We start from the raw sequence: 19,016 nt of genomic DNA on the forward strand, positions 1-19,016 counted from the left end.
AGATAAATGTCTAAGTAGTACTTTGTCTTGTGCAGCTGAAACTAATAAAAGAAGGTTAAAAAAAACACAAGGCAAAAGACATTAAAGTGGAATTTTGACCTTAAAAAAAAAAGAAATTATAGCATGGACACAGTTCTGTCTTACTTATCTTTCACATGAATATGACAGTTTGAGATAGCTAAATCTCTTGAATTGTACAGCTGTTAAATGTAACTTAGCTTTTTACGGCCCCTTTCCAGAGAATTTGGTTGATGTTTTATTGAATTCACTGATTAGCATCTGTTGTATGGCTGCTGGAATGCAGTCATAAATAATCAGAGTATAGCTCTAAAATAATGATAAAACATACCTGTCCCATCTTCAGCCTTTTGAAACTATTTGTCATGTCAATGACTGGGACCAAGGGAAAATAGAGGATTCAAATTTCTTGTTGTGGTTTTAAAACTAAAAATAGTTTTATTTACAATAAAGAGAACACATCCATTTTATTCAGTTCAGGATCATAATTATGCAGTCAACATAATTGAGCAGAGAATTTCCCCATAAAAAATTTTTCCCAAGTCATTCCAAAGTCTGTAAGATTGGGTCTTCGTGTGAAATAAAATATTTTTTTCTGTTTATTATAACTTCCCATTTATTATAAGCATAGCATGCTCTTGTAGGCTTTAATATTTATGGTACATCAAAATTCAAGGGTGTGATAATGTGATAATGATTTCAGAGGAGGACTTTGGTAATCTACATAGTAATTAAGAAAAGAAAAAACAAAAATTGTTGAACAATGTTTACTACGGTTTGCACTGACATTTTAAAATTTCATTTTCATAAGAAACTATTCTTTCAATCTCAGGAGCTAGCATTTCTTCAGCAAAGTAATTACTTTGCATTTACATTACTTGTGAGAGATTTTTAAAATAAAAATTTCATAATTTTTGCATTACAATAAAAATATGCCAAGAGTGCCAAAAAAATGTATACAAGTGGGCACTTTGATCAACGTTGCTCAAGCAGTTTCACCGTAATCAGAAGTGTCTGCGTGTACTACAATGTTCATTGCAGCTTTGTTTAGGGTGGCCAAGACATGGAAACAACCAAAATGTCCTTCGATAGATGAATGGATAAAGAAGTTGTGGTATATATACACAATGGAATACTATTCGGCGTTAAGGAAAGATGATATAGGAGCATTTGTGACAACATGGATGGATCTTGAGAGTATATGCTAACTGAAATAAGTCAGACAGAAAAAGCAGAGAACCCTATGATTTCACTGATATGTGGTATATAAACCAAAAACAACAAAAGAACAAGACAAACAAATGAGAAAGAAAAACTCATAGACACAGACAATAATTTAGTGGTTACCAGAGGGTAAGGGGGTGGGGGGTGGGTGATGAGGGTAAGGGGGATCAAATATATGGTGATGGAAGGAGAACTGACTCTGGGTGGTGAACACACAATGGGATTTATAGATGATGTAATACAGAATTGTACACCTGAAATCTATGTAAATTTACTAACAATTGTCACCCCAATAAATTTAATAAAAAAATAAAAAAAAGAAGTGTCTGGATGCTGATGGTAACCATTTTGAACACCTCTTGTAATTGCAGAAGTCAAACAAGACTTGTATTCATCTTTTGCTATTGGTATATATTGAGTATTGCAATTTTAATACAGTTTTCCTTTCTTAAAATGTGTATGCTTCTTTTTGGTACCCTCTGTATTTGGTGTATTTTTGCATCAGAAGGAAGAATAATTAAAATACTATCTCTCTCTCAAAAAAAAATGATGGTCCACACAAAAGCGATGAAAAAGTGCAGGCACCAAAATTCAGAAAATGTTTCTTTATTTCACACGTGTGCATTAAGTACATCTGTTACAACACACGACGTACTGAATTATGAAGATTCATATTAGACACACCCACGCCCGTTCGTTATCAAGTGCTCACGTTATTCGTGCGCTATGTCTGTACACTGATTGGTCATCGACAATAAGTCTCGAGTTCATCTGTTTACATATGCGTTTACCTCTGTCCACTTGGGTATTTATAAATACTTAATTATAATTTATGTTATCATTTATTTTAAGTATTAATGTCAATAATATTTATTTATATTTAATTATATGTTGATATTGTTATTTTATAATTCAATACATCCATCGTGTGTTGCCATGGACGTACTAAATGTGTCTGTTTGACTGACGATCTTAACTGGGGCTTATTTTTGTGGTAGGGCTTATATTACAAGCATCCTGAAAAACCACGCTAGGGCTTACTTTCTGGTTAGGTCTTATTTTCGGGGAAATATGGTAGGAAGAAGCACGGGGGGTATAAACCATTGTGAGGTCTCAAGGAAGAGTGTTCTAAACCGAGGAACAGCCAGTGTAAAGACTGTTACACATGGCACCTAGAAGGAAGACCAGTGTGGCTCCAAGGAGGTGAGTGATGGGAAGAATCTTACCGTGTTTCTCTGAAAACAAGACCGGGTGTTATATTAATTTTTGCTCCAAAAGATGCATTAGGGCTTATGTTCAGGGGATGTCATCCTGAAAAATTATGCTAAGGCTTATTTTCTGGTTAGGTCTTATTTTCAGGGAAACATGGTGGGGGCTGAGGTCAGAGAGGGGCCAAATCCGGGGCTTTCACTCTAAGGTAGGAACTATCAAAGGGTACCCTGCAGAGATGTGACCCGTGACCTCTGTAGCTGCTCACAGAGTGTGGGTGGGAGGGGCCAGCAGGGAGGCCAGAAAACCTGACGGGACTGCTGCTGCCTTCTTCCAGGTGGGACACAAATTACTTGCCAGGACTTCAGAAAGGGTCCTTAATAGGCTTGTGTATGCATGGGCCATACAAGGCATTGTTAAAGGGATAGGGGATTGGCGCCTGAAGCGAGCCAGAGTCTCACCCTTAATGTTTGAGGATTTTGTCTGGATGATGATGATGATGTGATGGTTTCATTGTCTATTTTTCATCATGGGCATGTATTTCTACAATTAAAAATAAATAGGCTAGTTTCAGTGGGCACGCCCTGCCCCCTCCCCTCCTAGACGCAATCTTTAGGAACTAGAGGCATCCCGCTGAGCCCTCCATGCCCGCTGCAATGCAGCCTCGCCTATCTCGTCCTGGTTTGTCCTGGACCTCCTCGGTTTTAGTGGTCAAAGTCCAGCGTCCCAAGAGAGCTGTCTCCCTCCGCGGCTGGGACGGAACCCGGGGCGGGACCTCCCCAGCACGCAGGGCCTTCAGCCAATGGCAGATCGCGACGTAGCGCCCAGGCGAGCTCTGCCTGGCAACCCCAGCTCAGGAAGTAGTGCCGCTGCCCAGAGCAGCTAAGTCTGAGGCCTCGCCATGGGACTGCCTTTTCTGACCCAGCCTCCTCCTGAAAATCAGTGTGTGTGATTGACTGTGTTTGTGTAACTGTATAACTTAGGAGAGGGGGCATTATTAATGTGTCAGGGAGGTGACGTATACGTCTAACTGCATGTGATTTGTATGACTGGGTGTGACTGTACTGATTGTGGGTAACTGAATGGGCTTGTGGGGGCTACTAATGTGTGTCTGTGGTTTCAGGAGTGGGTATGTGTCTGTGTTACTGTGTGACCACACGGTCCAGATCTGGTGCCTTGAGTTACAGTGATTGTGTGAATGTCAGTCAATACTTGATGGAAAAGAGTGGCCATCACTGAGTGTGTCTGTGTTTCTAGGACAAGGAGTGCTTGTGTGTGTGCGTGCGCGCACGCGCACGCACTCACATATGTACACATGGGATTTTCTGTGTTTGGAACTGGCTTTCTTGTGGCCAAAAAGTGTCTCTGTATGTCCTTGCACCTCTCTGGAATTGTATATGAGTCTTGTATAGTAGTGAAGCTTATAGGTTCTGAAGTCAGCCAGACTGGCCTGGGTGCAAATCCTGACTCTGCCACTTACTGGAGAGGGAACCTTGGACAAAGTGCTGAACCTCTCTGTTTCTCAGTTTCCTCATCTGCAAAACACAAATCCTAATCATTTTTACGGTTAACAACATGAAATGAAGCCGTGCTTATCTGGTGCTCAGCACAGTGCCTGGCCCACAGTAAGCTCTGGGTAAATATCAGCTCATGTTAACATGTGGCTGTATCTGCAGGAGTGTGCAACTGTGATTCTGTCTGTACTTCAGAGATCATGCATATGTGTGTGGCTCTCACAGGTTTCGTCAGTTCAAGAAATATTAATTTGGCACCTACTAGACACCAGGTACTGGATTAGACTGCGTATGCAGTTACGAAAAAATCAAACCAGTCATAGCCTCTGCTTTCAATCAACTGCCACTTTTAGGATCTGACCACACTGACCAGCTTTAACACTACAGATATCCTTGCTGTTGTACAAAATGGCATGGGCATGAAATATTGCAAGAAAGGGTTGGAGATTATTTGAATAAATGAATGACTAGTTACACCTGTTGTAGTCCATCCTCATTATGCCATTTAGGCCTCTTGCTGTCAGTAATCCTTCACTCTTCCTCCATTTCTTGACTCTATTGTCATCCATGGATCTATCTTGATGCCAATACCATGCTGTTTTGATTACTGTAACTTTATAATAAGCCTTGAAATCAGGGAGTGTTAGGCCCTCCAACTTTGTTCTTGTATTATTATACAACATTGTTTTAGCTATTCCAGTTCCTTTGAATGTCAGTTTTTTACTCTCCATCCCAAAGCCTCCTGGCATTTTGATCGGGATTTCATTACACCTACAGATCGATTTTGCAACAATATTGAGTGTTCTAATCTATGAACATGGTGTATCTTCCATTCATGTATATCATCTTCAATTTCTCTCAACAATGTTTAGTGCTTTTCAGTCTAAAAGACTTGGAGGTCTGTTCTGTACTGCTCTCAGCCTATCAGGAACTAGTGTTGTGGCTGGGCCAACCTTTGTGGTTCTTATGATTGTAAGATGCCCTTCAGCAATAACCATCAGGAAACTTTGAAAGATACATGTTTATTACTTACAAGACCTGGAAATGGCACAGCATACCTAGGGTCACACAGCGAGGTTGTGGGGAAGAGGGGCACACAGGCTTGGGTTCTGCATTAGGGTTGAGGGTGGGGGCCTAGGGTTTCACCTGGTTCACTCTTTATTGGTGAATTTAAAACAAAGTGTGGCAATTTAAAACAGAGTAAAAGAAAATAAACAAGTAGCCCAAATAGTCAGTTATTGAAATCAACAAAAATCTCTAAAACAAAGGAGTCTCATGGGGGTGGTACCTGGCTCTTGATCTAGTTTTCTGGCTGGCAGTGTGTTTATTGGAGATAGCCGGCTTTGAAGTGGAGGTCTCTTTGAAATGGATGTATCTGCAATCAAAGTCATGTATTTGCATTACAAAAAAACTGTCAGGGCTTACACTACAAAGTCTTTTACTAAATTTTTCCCTAAATGTTTAATCTTTTTTATGGTACATTTTAAATTCCAACTTCTGACTATTCATTGGTAGTATATAGAATACAATTGATTTTTTCTATTAAACATGTATCTTGCAATCTAGCTAAACTCATTATTTCTAGTAGCTTTTGTGTAGATTCCATAGGATTTTCTACATGCACAATCGTGTTTTGAGCGAGGAAAGACAGTTTTACTTCTTCCTTTCTAGTCAGTCTGCCTTTTATTTCTTTTTCTTGCCCTATTGCCCTGGCTGGACCCTCCAGTGAAATGTTAAACAGAAATGGTAGGAGTAGGGCTCTTTCATCTCAACCACTGACAGGCCATTCAATAAACTGAGGAAGACTCAGAAACTTTGGAGCCACGTGAGCCACAGCCACGGCCTCATTGGCAAGCACCAAAAGCACCTGAGAGACAGAGGTATGCTGGTAGCATGCATCACCACAGGATTAACTTCGACAAATATCACCCAGGTTACTTTGGAAAAGTTAGTACGAGGCATTACTACTTAAAGAGGAACGAGAGCATCTGCCCAACTGTCAACCTTGATAAACTGTGGACCTTGGTCAATGAGCAGATACTGGTAAATGCTGCCAAAAACAAGACTGGAGCTGTTCCTATCATTGATGTGGTGCGATCAGGCTACTTACTCCAAAGTTCTGGGAAAGGGAGAGCTCCCAAAGCAGCCTGTCATCATGAAGACCAAATTGTTCAGCGGAAGAGCTGAGGAGAAGATTAAGGGTGTTGGGGGGGGGGCAGTGTCCTGGTAGCAGGGAAGTTCATTAAATGTTCACAAGTGTTTTTCTAAAAAGGAAGAGAAGGGAAGGGAAGGGAAGGGAAGGGAAGGGAAGGGAAGGGAAGAGTCCAGCTCAGTGGCTCAGGCAGTTGGAGCTCCTTGTTCCTAACGCCGAAGGCTGCCGGTTCGATTCCAACATGGGCCAGTGCCAGATGGCTCAGTTGGTTGTAGCCTGTCCTCTCAACCACAAGGTTGCTGGTTTGACTCCTGCAAAGGATAGTGGGCTGCACCCCCTGCAACTAACAACAGCAACTGGACCTGGAGCTGAGCTGCGTCCTTCACAACTAAGATTGAAAGGACAACAACTTGACTTGGAAAAGTCCCAGAAGTACACACTATTCCCCAATAAAGTCCTGTTCCCCTTCCCCAATTAAAAAGAAAACAAAAGAAATAGTAGGAGTACACATCCTTGCCTTTTTCCTGATCTTAGGGTGAAAATAATCTGTCTTTTACCTTTAAGAATGAAATAAGCTGCAGTTTTATGTAGGTGCCCTTTAGCAGGTTGAGGAAGTCCAAAATTTTCTAATTGTCTAAAAGATTACTTTTTCTTTTCGTTCATCAGAAATGGATGTTGGATTTTACCGAATGCTTTACTGACATCAATTGAGATGATCATATGGTTTTTCTTTATTAGTTTGATAATACGGTGAATTACAAAAAGGTTTTCAAGCGTTAAATCAACCTTGTATTCCTGGGATTAAACCCCACTGGGTCATGATGGATTATCCTGTTTATATATTGTGTTGGATTTGATTTGCTTAAATTTTGTTAAAAAACTCATGTATCATTTATTATGGATATTTGTTCTGTAGCTGTAATATCTTTGTCTGTTTTTTTAAAATAAACTTTATCTTTTAGAGCAGTTTTAGATTCTAACCAAATTGAGCAGAAGATGCAGAGATCTCCCATATGCCTCCTGCCCCCACATGCATAGCCTCCCCCATTATCAACATCCTGCACCAGACTGGTAATTTGTTACAATTGATGAACCTACATTAACACATTATAACCATCCAAAGTCCATAGTTTACATGAGAGCTCACTCTTGGTTTTGTATATTCTATGGGTTTGGACAAATGTGTAATGAACTACATGTATCCATTACAATATCATACGAAGTAGTTTCACTGACTTAAAAATCCTCTGTGCTTTCCCACTACACATCCTTCCCTCCCCCTAACCCCTGGCAACCACTGATCTTTTTACTGTCTCCATAGTGTTGCTTTTTCCAGAATGTAATATAGTTGGAGCCATAATGTATGTAGCCTTTTCAGGTTAGCTTCTTTTACTTAGTAATATGCATTTAAAATTCCTCCATGTATTTTCATGGCTTGATAGCTCATTTCTATTTATGACTGAATAATATTCTATTGCCTGGATATACCACAGTTTATTTATCCATTCACCACTAAAGGACAAGTTTAGGCAATTATGAACAAAGCTGCTACAAACATCCATGAGCAGATTTTTGTGTGGGCATAGTTTTCAAAATTTTGGGGGTAACTACTAAGGAGCACAATTGCTGGATGGTTTGTTAAGAGTATGTTTAGTTTTGTAAGACCCTTGCCAAACTGTCTTCCAAAGTGGATGTACCATTTTGCATTCCCACCAGCAGTGAATGCGAGTTGCTCCGTATCCTCACCAGCTTTGTCACTGGTCTGCAGTTTGGCCGTTCTGGTAGATGTGTAATGATATCTCACTGTTTTTTTTTCATTTCCATTTCACTAATGACTTATGTGCACTTTTCATATGTTTACCCCTTCTTTGGTGAAGTGTCTAAGATTTTTGCCCATTTTTAATTGGGTTTTTCATTTTCTACTATTAAGTTTTAAGAATTCTTTGGATATTTTGGATATCAGTCCTTTATCGGATGTCTTTTTCAAATATTTTCTCCCGGTTTGTGACTGGTCTTCTCATTCTCCTGACAGTTCCTTTTATGGAGCAGAAATTTTTAATTTTAACGAAGTCCAGCTTATCAATTCTTTTTTTCATGGATCATGCTTTTGGTGTTGCATCTAAAAAGTCACACAGGCCACTTAGATTTTCTTCGTTGCTATCTTTTAAGAGTTATATAGTTTTGCATTTTACATTTGGGTCTGTGATCCAATTAACTCAGAATGCTGAGTTAATTTTTGTGAAGGAGGGAAGGTCTGTGTCTAGGTTCCTGTTTTGGCATATGGATGTCCAGTTGTTCCAGTACCATTTATTTTATTGTGATAAAAACACTTAGCATTCGATCTACCCTCTGAACAATTTTTTAAGTGTATATTATTGTTGACTTGTTGACTATGTAGGTACAATGTTGTGCAGCAGCTATCGAGCTTGTTCATCTTGTTTGCCCATTGATTAGTAACTCCCCATTTGTCTCTCACCCCAGCCTCTGACAATTACTCTTTTATTCTATTAATTTGAATATTTTAGATACCTCATATGAGTGGAATCAAGCAGTGTTTGTCTTTCTGTGACTGGTTAATTTCACTTAGTAGCGTCTTCTCCAGGTGCAGCCACGTTGTTGCATGTTGCAGAATTTCCTTCTTTTTGAAGACTGAATAGTATTCCACTGCATATACACACCACATTTTCTTTTCTTTAGAGGGTTTCCCCGAAAGTTTTATTTATGATTGCTTCACCTTGTGAAATAAAAATAAAAAAGTGTCAAGTCTGACAGTATATTGCAAATACTGTTTCAAAACAAGAAAAAAGGAACATCACACTCTTTAGAAATTGCTAACTGCAAACTAACTGCAATAATAATAATAATAATAATAATAATAATACTGGTTTTTATGTTAGTCATCTTAACTGCTTTTTTAATTTTTGAGATTTTTATTTAAAATATAGCTAAAATACAATATTATATTAGTTTCAGGTGTACACCATATTAGTTCAACATTTACATACTTAAAGAAGTGATCACCATGATAAGACCAGCAACCATCTGACACTGTACTGCACTATCACAATATTATTGACTACATTCCTTATGCTGTATATTGCATTCCCATAACTTATTTGTTTTATACCTGGAAATTTGAACCACTTATTCCCCGTTCCTTCCCCCTCCTTTTTAAAATTATCAATTACAGTTGACATTCAATATTATTTTATATTAATTTCAGGTGTACAGTATAGTGGTTAGTGTGTGGACAAAACCCCAAAAAACAGTTTCCAGGCTCTCGGCCTCACATAGAAAGGTGCTGGCTCGGGTAGTAAATGGCCATCAACTGTGATCAGATGGCCAGCAGCGTGGCTAGTTGGCCGTCAGCTGTAACCCGTAGGCCATTGGCCACTAATATAACGGCTGTGGCTACGCTAGCAGAGGGGGAATGGGGGCTAGCAAGAAGATGGTGGCTGGCAAGCGCGGACTGCTGTTAGGCAGATTATGTAGATCCTGCTTCCTGTGTCTCCAGCCCAGCCGCCAGCGAGAATATATTGGTTTGACTCCCCTACTTATGGCTCCATGGGTGTTCCTTTTTGGCCTTACCGTGTCCTGCGTTCTTGGGCGGGGAGCGGGAGCAGAGACCCCGCACGACAAATGGCGCAGCGAGCAGGGTCCCCTGCGTGACACATGGCGTAGTCGGCAGGATACGGTGCTGGCCAAAGCTTTCCGAAGGGCAGTGGAGCAGTTTGTGCCTATGAAAGCTCAGTCTGAGGAAGACCAGGAGGAGCAGCTGCTGGAGAGCTCGATTCCCGTGGAGGGGTGGAAAGATGCGGACGGTTCCCCAACCAGCAGAGGCCGGAGAAAGCGGAGAAAGCGAAGGTTGTTGCCGCCCTGTGGGCTGGGAACTGCTTGCTGAGGCAGCCCTGATGCAGGACTTTTAGTCCCAGGAGGAAACGCTTGCTTAGTCCTCCGTGGGAGATGAGGGTGAGGTCAAGGTCATCCCTCACCCCCAGGACAGCCCTGGCGAATGACTATGGACTATGGGGAATTGCCTTCCATCCCTAATTTAATGGACGCTTGACTGTTTGGGAACATACCACCATGTAGTGGGACTGGCGAGAATGTTTGCTTTTGTGTCTTGACTGGCCGCCATTGATAATATGTAAGCACCTTGATGTGAGCCGCTGTTGTTCCAGCACAGTACCCCAAGAGGCCCAGAGAGAGAGTGGCAGTGCCCTGAGGCCCTGGCTGTGTCCAGGAAGTCTGGCTGTGTCCAGAGAGTGGCAGTGCCCTGAGAGCCCTGGCTGTGTCCAGGAAGTCTGGCTGTGTCCAGAGAGAGAGTGGCAGTGCCCTGAGAGCCCTGGCTGTGTCCAGGAAGTCTGGCTGTGTCCAGAGAGTGGCAGTGCCCTGAGAGCCCTGGCTGTGTCCAGGAAGTCTGGCTGTGCCCAGAGAGAGTGGCAGTGCCCTGTGAGCCCTGGCTGTGTCCAGGAAGTCTGGCTGTGTCCAGAGAGAGTGGCAGTGCCCTAAGAAACTCTGGCTGTGCCCGGGAAGACAGGTGGTACCCTAAGAAGCCCAGGAAGTCTGGCTGTGCCCAGAAGTACTGTGGTGGTCCCCTGAGAAACCCTGGCTGTGCCCAGGGAGACTGGTGGTACCTTAAGAAGCCCAGGAAGTCTGGCTGTGCCCAGAAGTACTGGTGGTGCCCTGAGAAACCCTGGCTGTACTCAGAGAGCCTGGCTGTGTTCAGGATAGTGCATTCACCTCCAGGCTCCTTGCACAGGGCCCCTCGCAGAAGACGCTTGTTGCGTAGATTGTGAGGCGAGACCCTGTAGGGGTGGAGTGTGTGGACAAAACCCCAAAAAACAGTTTCCAGGCTCTCGGCCTCACATAGAAAGGTGCTGGCTCGGGTAGTAAATGGCCATCAACTGTGATCAGATGGCCAGCAGCGTGGCTAGTTGGCCGTCAGCTGTAACCCGTAGGCCATTGGCCACTAATATAACGGCTGTGGCTACGCTAGCAGAGGGGGAATGGGGGCTAGCAAGAAGATGGTGGCTGGCAAGCGCGGACTGCTGTTAGGCAGATTATGTAGATCCTGCTTCCTGTGTCTCCAGCCCAGCCGCCAGCGAGAATATATTGGTTTGACTCCCCTACTTATGGCTCCATGGGTGTTCCTTTTTGGCCTTACCGTGTCCTGCGTTCTTGGGCGGGGAGCGGGAGCAGAGACCCCGCACGACAAATGGCGCAGCGAGCAGGGTACCCCGCCCGACAGTTAGACATTTATATAATTTAAGAATTGATCCCCTCACTACTGTACATAGTTATTACCATATCATTGACTCTGTACCCTAGGCTTTAATTTACATCCCCATGACTATTTTGTAACTACCAATTTATACTTTTTAATCCCTTCATGTTTTGCACCCTGCCCCCAACACCCTCCCATCTATCACCCCAACAAATCTAGTACCCATCTGACACCATACATAGTTATTACAATACTATTATTTTTCCCCCTTTTTCCGCCCCGCCCTCCAGTTCAAGCCATTGTTTCTCAGTCTAGTTGTGTAAGACACAGCTCCCTGGCCCGTGCTGGTATTATAAGCCTTGCGCTTCCCCAACCTCCTCCACCCCCGGCTGAGGCAGTCGGTTGCTGGTCATCGGTCGGCCACTCGCGGCAGCTCATGGAAGCTCTCGCCAGCTGCTGGTGGCTCCTGAAAGCACACGGCAGCCTGTGGCAACCCATGGCAGCTCACACCGACCTCCAGCTGCTCAGGACAGCCCAGCTCCAGGAAGAGCTGTTGTTCACAATCTTAGCAGTAGAGGACGCAGCTCACTGGCCCATATGGGAATTGAACTGGTGACCTCTGCATTAGGAACACGGTGCTCCAACCACCTGAGCCACGGGGCTGGCCCCACAATATTACTGACTGTATTCTTCATGTCATACCCCACATCCCTGTAACTACCTTATAACAATCAATTTTTACTTAATCCCTACCCCTTATTTTGCCTACAGCCCCAATCCCCCTCCCATCTGGCAGCAATCAAAATGTTTTCTGTATCTATGAGTTTGTTTCTATTTTGTTTGTTTTGTTCTTAGATCCCACATATAAGCGAAACCACACTGCATCTGTCTTTCTCTCTCTGACATACTCCACTCAGCACAATACCCTCCAGGTCCATCCATGCCACTGCAGATGACAGGAACCCATTCCCTTCATGGCTGAGCAATATTCCATTGTATATATGCACCACCTCCCCTTTATCCATTCATCCATTGATGGGCACCCAGGCTGCCTCCGCATCTTGGTCATTGTAAACAATGCTGCAATGAACGTATGGAGGCACACGTCCCAAATTTGGGTTTCTTCGGATACATACCCAGAAGTGGGATTACTGGGTCCTGCTTTGTCTCTTGTTATAGCCTTTGTTTTAAAGTCTATCTTGTCTGGTATAAGTATTGCTATCCCAGATTTTTTGGTTTTCTTTTGTTTTTTTTCATTTCCATTTTCATGAAATATCCTTTTCCACCCCTTTACTTTCTGTCTGTGTGTGTCTTTCAATCTGAAGTGAGTCTCTTGTAGGCAGCGTGTGTGAGGGTTTTGTTTTCTTATCCATTCAGTCCTCCTATGTGTTTTGATTGGAGCATTGAATCCGTTTACATTGAAACTGTTGATAGATATGTAGCTATTGCTATTGTATTATTCATAATTTTGATTGTTTTTTTCCATCTTAAAGAAGTTCCTCTAACATTCCGTGTAATACTGGTTTGGTGGTGATGAACTCCTTCAGTTTTTTCTTGTTTGGGAAGCTCTTTATCTGTCCTTCTCTTTTAAATGATAGCTTTGCTGGGTAGAGTAATCTTGGTTGTAGATCCTTGCTTTTCTTTCCATTGACTATTTCTTGCCAATCCCTTCTGGTCTGCAAAGTTTCTGTTGAGAAATCAGCTGACAGCCATATGGGAACTCCCTTGTAGGTAACTAGTTGCCTTTGTCTTCCTGCTTTTAGGATGCTCGCTTTGTCTTTAACCTTTGTCATTTTAATTATAATGAGTCTAGATATGGGCCTGTTTGGGTTCATCCTGTTTGGGACTCTCTGTGCTTCTTGGGCTTGTATGTCTATTTCCTTTGCCAGGTTAGAAAATTTCTCAGTCATTATTTCTTCAAAAAAGTTCTCAATCCCTTGCTTTCTCTCTTTTCCTTCTGGTACTCCTATGATGTGCATGTTGTTATGCTTGATGTTGTCCCAGAGGTCTTTTAAACTATCCTAATTTTTGAAATTCTTTTTTCTTTTTGCTGTTCTCATTGGGTGTTTTCTCTTGTCTTGTCTTCCAAATCGCTGATTTGATCCTCTACTTCATCTATTCTGCAGGTGATTCCTTCTAGTGCATTCTTCATTTCAGTTATTGTATTCTTCAGTTCTGACTGGTTCTTTATTATGGTTTCTCTGTTCTTTTTATGCTTGCAATCTCATTGTTGAAGTTCTTACTAAGTTCCTTGAGACTCCTTATAACCATTGTTTTAAATTCTGTCTGTGGTAGGTTGCTTGCCTCCATTTTGTTTAGTTCTTTTTCTGATTTTTCTCCTGTTCTTTCATTTGGGATGCATTTCTTTGTTTCCTCATTTTGGCTGCCTCTCTGTGTTTGTTTCTATGTATTAGGTAGATCTGTTATGTCTCCCAGTCTTGGCCAGGTGGCCTTATGTAGTAGGTGTCCTATGGGACTCAGTGGCACAGTCTTCTTGGTCACCTGAGCCGGGTGCTCCAAGAGTGTCACTTGTGTGGTTTATGTGTGTGCCCTCCTGTTATCGTTGACCTTGATTGCTACTGGCACATCAATGGGCAGGAATGACCCTCAGGCTGACTGGCTGTGGAGTTTGGCCACATCCACAGCTTATGGGATGCTGTGTGGGAGGCTTACCCCACTGAGTGAGATTCACCCCAGTGGGCTCTGGTGCCTGTTGAGACCACCCTTTGTGTGTGCCACTTGTGGGACTAATTGGGTGGTGCTCTGCTGTGATCTGAAGCCAACCTCCTGCTGTGGTTCTGGGGCCTCTTGGGAGGGCTCTGGTGCAGGCCCAGGTCAGCCACTGCCTATGACTGGCTGGGGAGTACCTGGAAGGAGCTACAAAGCCATCTTCAGTTGTTCATTGCCTGTGCTAAACCTGGAGGCACATGGGAAAAGCCACACTGTGAACTGAGGATGACTGCCACCAGTACCTGGCCTGGGGTAATTCCACAAAAAACCGGGACACCTAGAGACCTGCTGTCACCTGCCAGCTCCCTTAAGGTTCAGCCAATGTGAAAGCCTTGTGCAGTATGCAAGTTAAGTGCGGCAGGGTCTCAAGGAGTCACTAGAGTGGAAAGAGTTGTGGTCACCAGATTAATGTACACTCTGGTTTGGTGCCAGTGCTGGGCCTGGAGCAACTCAGCAAAAGTCTCAGAGCACACCGAGGCCAGTTGCTCCCTGCCTGCGGCTTGTGGACTCTGATGGTTTCCCAAGAATGAGTGCAATGGGAGAGGGGCTGATTGCAGGCAAGAGAAAGTGCCTCCAGTGGTGTGTGAGTTGGGTAGGGCGGGGTTCCCAGCTGAGTCAACCAGGCGGAACTCACCAGGCCAATCAGATTCAGATGTGGCCTGTGGGGGGCGGGCTCAACACAGGAAAGATGGCACCAGTCTGCCGCTACACAGGAAGAGAACCCCTCACCAACAAAATGCCGACTGTCCTCCAGTTTTGCCCCTGAAGCCACATTCCTCAGTTTGTCCTCCATACATTTTGAAGGCTCCCCAAGTCACCGGCCCTCCGCTGGAGCCCAAGGTAAGTGCCTGCGAGAAAGTGATTCTGTATGTGGGACCTTTAAGAGGACGTCTGGGTTTCCCGCAGCCTTCCATCCCAGCTGGAAGGTCAGAATCCCCACTGTTTTTCACAGCTAGATGTTGTGGAGGCTCCTCTCCCAGCACCAGTACTCTGGGATGGGGAGCCTTGTATGGGAGCGTGGGGTACCTCACTCCTCCAAGGGGGACTTCTGTGGCTGAGGTTCCCTCCTGATTCTGAACCACTACAGGGAGGTTTGGGGCCTGTTTTGTGTCTCCGCCCCTCCTACCAGTTTCAACATGGCTTCTTTATATTTTTCGTTATAGCACGTCTGTTTGGCTACACTTCAGATGGTTCTCCAGGTTGATTGTTCTATAATTCAGTTGTAATTTTTCCCCTCTTTTCTTCTGCCTTCTCCCTTCCCCCACTCTGGTTCAAGCCGTTGTTTTTCAGTCTAGTTGTGTGTAGTATACAGTTCCCTGGCCCATGCTGGTATTATGAGCTTTGCACTCCCCCCGGCTGAGGCAGTCGGTCATCGGTCGACCGCTCACGGCAGCTCTCGCCAACTGCCAGCCACTCACGCTGGCCACCAGCTGCTCATGGCACCACATGGTAGCCCTCAGCAGCACACAGCAGCCCACGGCAGCTCTTGCCTACCTCCGGCTGTTCACCACAGCCCAGCTCCAGGGAAAGCTGTTGTTCACAATCTTAGCTGTAGAGGGCGCAGCTCACTGGTCCATGTGGGAATCGAATCGGTGACCTCCGTGTTACGAGCATGGCGCTCCAACCACCTGAGCTACCGGGCTGGCCCCTCAGTTGTAATTTTAATGTGTTCACAGAAGGAAGCAGGCACAGTGTTTATCTACTCCACCATCTTGGATCTCTCATATACCACATTTTCTTTATCCTTTCATTTGTCAATGGACATTTAGGTTGTTTACACATCTTGGCTATTGTGAATACTGCTGCAATGAACATAGAAGTGCTAATATCTCTTTGAGATACTGCTTCCAATTCTTTTGGATAAATAACCAGAAGTGGAATTGCTGGATCATGATAGTTCTGTTTTTTTAATTTTTTGAAGAATCACTGTACTGTTTTCCATAGTGGCTGCACCATTTTTCATTCCCACCAACAGTGTGCAAGTGTTCCCAACTTCTCCATATCCTTGCAACACTTGCTTTTTGTTGTTTTTATAATAGCCATCCTGACAGGTGTCAGCACCTGTTGAAAATACTGTCTTTGCTCCATTGTATTAACTTTGCTCTACTGTCAAAGATCAGTTGGCTGTATTTATACGGGTCTATTTTGCAGCTCTCTCTTCTGTTCCGTTAATCTATCTGTCTATTCTTTTGCTAATACCACACTGTCTTAATTACTGTAGCTTTATAGTAAGTCTTAAAGTCAGGTAACATCAATCGTCCAACTCTGTTCTTCTCCTTCAATATTGTATTTGCTATTCTGGATCTTTTGCCTCTCCACTATGCATTTTAGGATCAGTTTGTTGATATCCACAAAATAACTTGCTGAGAATTCTTTGTCTGGTTTTGATATCAGGATCAGGGTAATGATCATAGAATATATTGGAAAGTGTTCCTTCCTTGTGGTGGGCAGAATTCTAAGATGGCCCCCAAGATTCCCAGCCCCTAGTGTTTACATACCTTCTCCTAGTTATTTAATTAAACATGAATTTAATTACTGCTGCGAAAGGATTTTGCAGATGTACTTAAGGTCCAAAACAGGACAAGAAGTATTTCACACACTGTTGCTGGCTTGCAGATGTGGGGAGGGGGACACATAGCAAAAAATGTGGTTGGCCTCTAGGAGATGAGATCAGCCCCAGCAAGGAAGTGGACTCTTCATCCTACAACTGCAAGGAACTGAATTTTCCCAACAATGAGAATGAGTTTGGATGCATACTTTTCCCCAGAGCTGCCAGACAAGAACTTAGCCTGGCCAACACCTTAATTTCAGCCTTGTTATACCCTGAGCAGAGAACCCAGTCATGTTGTGCTGGAATTCTAACCTACAAAAACTGATATAATAAATGGGTATTGATTTAACCCACTAAGTTTGTGGTAGTTTGTTATGCAGCAATAAAAATTTAATACATTCATCTTGTATCTCCTGGAAGAGTTTGTATATAACTGTTGTATTTCTTCCCGGTTTGACCAAATTAACCAGTGAAGCCATCTGGACATGGGTTTTTTTTTGTGGGAAAATTTTAAACTATGAAATAAATTTCCTTAAGGACATATGACTATTCAGGTTGTCTTCTTCTGGAGTGACGTTGATAGCTATGTCTTTTAAGGAATGTGTATATTTTGTCTAAATTGTCATTTATGAGCATAGACCTCTTTATAACATCCCTATATTATTATCTTAATTTCTGTAGGATGTATAGTATCCTATATCTCATTCTTTTTTAAAATTTATTGGGGTGACAATTGTTAGTAAAATTACATAGATTTCAGGTGTACAATGCTGTATTACATCATCTATAAATCCCATTGTGTGTTCACCACCCAGAGTCAGTTCTCCTTCCATCACCATATATTTGATCCCCCTTACCCTCATCTCCCACCCCCACCCTCCTCTGGTAACCACTAAACTATTGTCCGTGTCTATGAGTTTTTCTTTCTCATTTGTTTATCTTGTTCTTTTGTTGTTTTTGGTTTATGTACCACATATGACTAAAATCATAGGGTTCTCTGCTTTTTCTGTCTGACTTATTTCGCTTAGTATTATACTCTCAAGATCCATCCATGTTGTCACAAATGTTCCTATGTCATCTGTTCTTACTGCCGAATAGTATTCCATTGTGTATACATACCACAACTTCTTTATCCATTCATCTATCGAAGGACATTTTGGTTGTTTCCATGTCTTGGCCACTGTAAACAAAGCTGCAATGAACATTGGAGCACACATGTCTTTATGGATAACTGTTTTCAGATTTTTTGGGTAGATACCCAGGAAAGGGATTGCTGGGTCATATGGTAATTCTATTCGTAATTTCTTGAGGAACCTCCACGCTGCCTTCCATAGGGACTGCACCAGTCTGCATTCCCACCAACAGTGTATGAGGGTTCCTTTTTCTCCACGGCCTCTCCAACACTTGTGACTATTTGTCTTGTTGATGAAAGCCATTATGACTGGGGTGAGGTGATATCTCATTGTGGTTTTTATTTGCATTTCTCTGCTGATTAGTGATGTTGAGCATTTTTTCATATGTCTATTTGCCATTTGTAAGTCCTTTTTGGAGAAATGTCTCTTCAGGTCCTCTGCCCATTTTTCAATTGGGTTGTTTGTTTTTTTGTTGTTGAGTTTCATGACTTCCTTGTATATTTTGGATATTAGCCCCTTATCGGAGGCACTGTTTGCAAAAATCTTCTCCCATTCAGTTGGTTGCCTCTGTATTTTGTCGATGGTTTCTTTTGCTGTGCAGAAGCTTTTAAGTTTCACATAGTCCCATTTGTTTATTTTAGCTTTTACTTCCATTGCCTTTGGAGTCAAATTCATAAAATGCTCTTTGAACCCAAGGTCCATAAGTTTAGTACCTATGTTTTCTTCTATGCAGTTTATTGTGTCAGGTCTTATGCTTAAGTCTTTGATCCATTTTGAATTAATCTTGGTACATGGTGACAGATAGCAGTCCAGTTTCATTCTTTTGCACGTGGCTATCCAATTCTGCAAGCACCATTTATTGAAGAGGCTGTCTTTCCTCCATTGTGTGTTTTTTGCTACTTTGTCAAAAATTATCTGTCCATATTTATGTGGTTTTATTTCTGGGTTCTCGATTCTATTCCATTGGTCTATGTGTCTGCTTTTCTGCCAATACCATTCTGTTCTGATTATTGGAGCCCTGTAGTACAAGCTAAAGTCAGGGAGTGTGATACTTCCAGTATTGTTCTTTTTTCTGAAGATTGCTTTGGCTATTTGGGGTTTTTTGTGGTTCCAAACAAATCTGAAGTTTTTTTGTTCTATTTCTTTAAAAAATGCCATTGGGATTTTGATGGGGATTGCATTAAATCTGTGTATTGCTTTGGGTAATATGGCCATTTTAACTATGTTGATTCTTGCAATCCATGAGCACGGAATATCT

General features: G+C 42.7%; 1 pseudogene across 1 annotated transcript; it reads left to right on the plus strand.

Annotated features, from left to right (window-relative positions):
* Positions 1-3,095: 3,095 nt before the first annotated feature.
* LOC308495077 (large ribosomal subunit protein uL15-like) lies at positions 3,096-6,195 on the plus strand (annotated as a pseudogene). Its single transcript has 2 exons — positions 3,096-3,268; positions 5,748-6,195. The product of its transcript is annotated as a large ribosomal subunit protein uL15-like (transcript).
* The last annotated feature ends 12,821 nt before the right edge of the window (positions 6,196-19,016 follow it).

This window comes from Rhinolophus hipposideros (genome assembly GCF_964194185.1).
Source record: "Rhinolophus hipposideros genome assembly, chromosome: X".
Lineage (NCBI taxonomy): Eukaryota > Metazoa > Chordata > Mammalia > Chiroptera > Rhinolophidae > Rhinolophus > Rhinolophus hipposideros.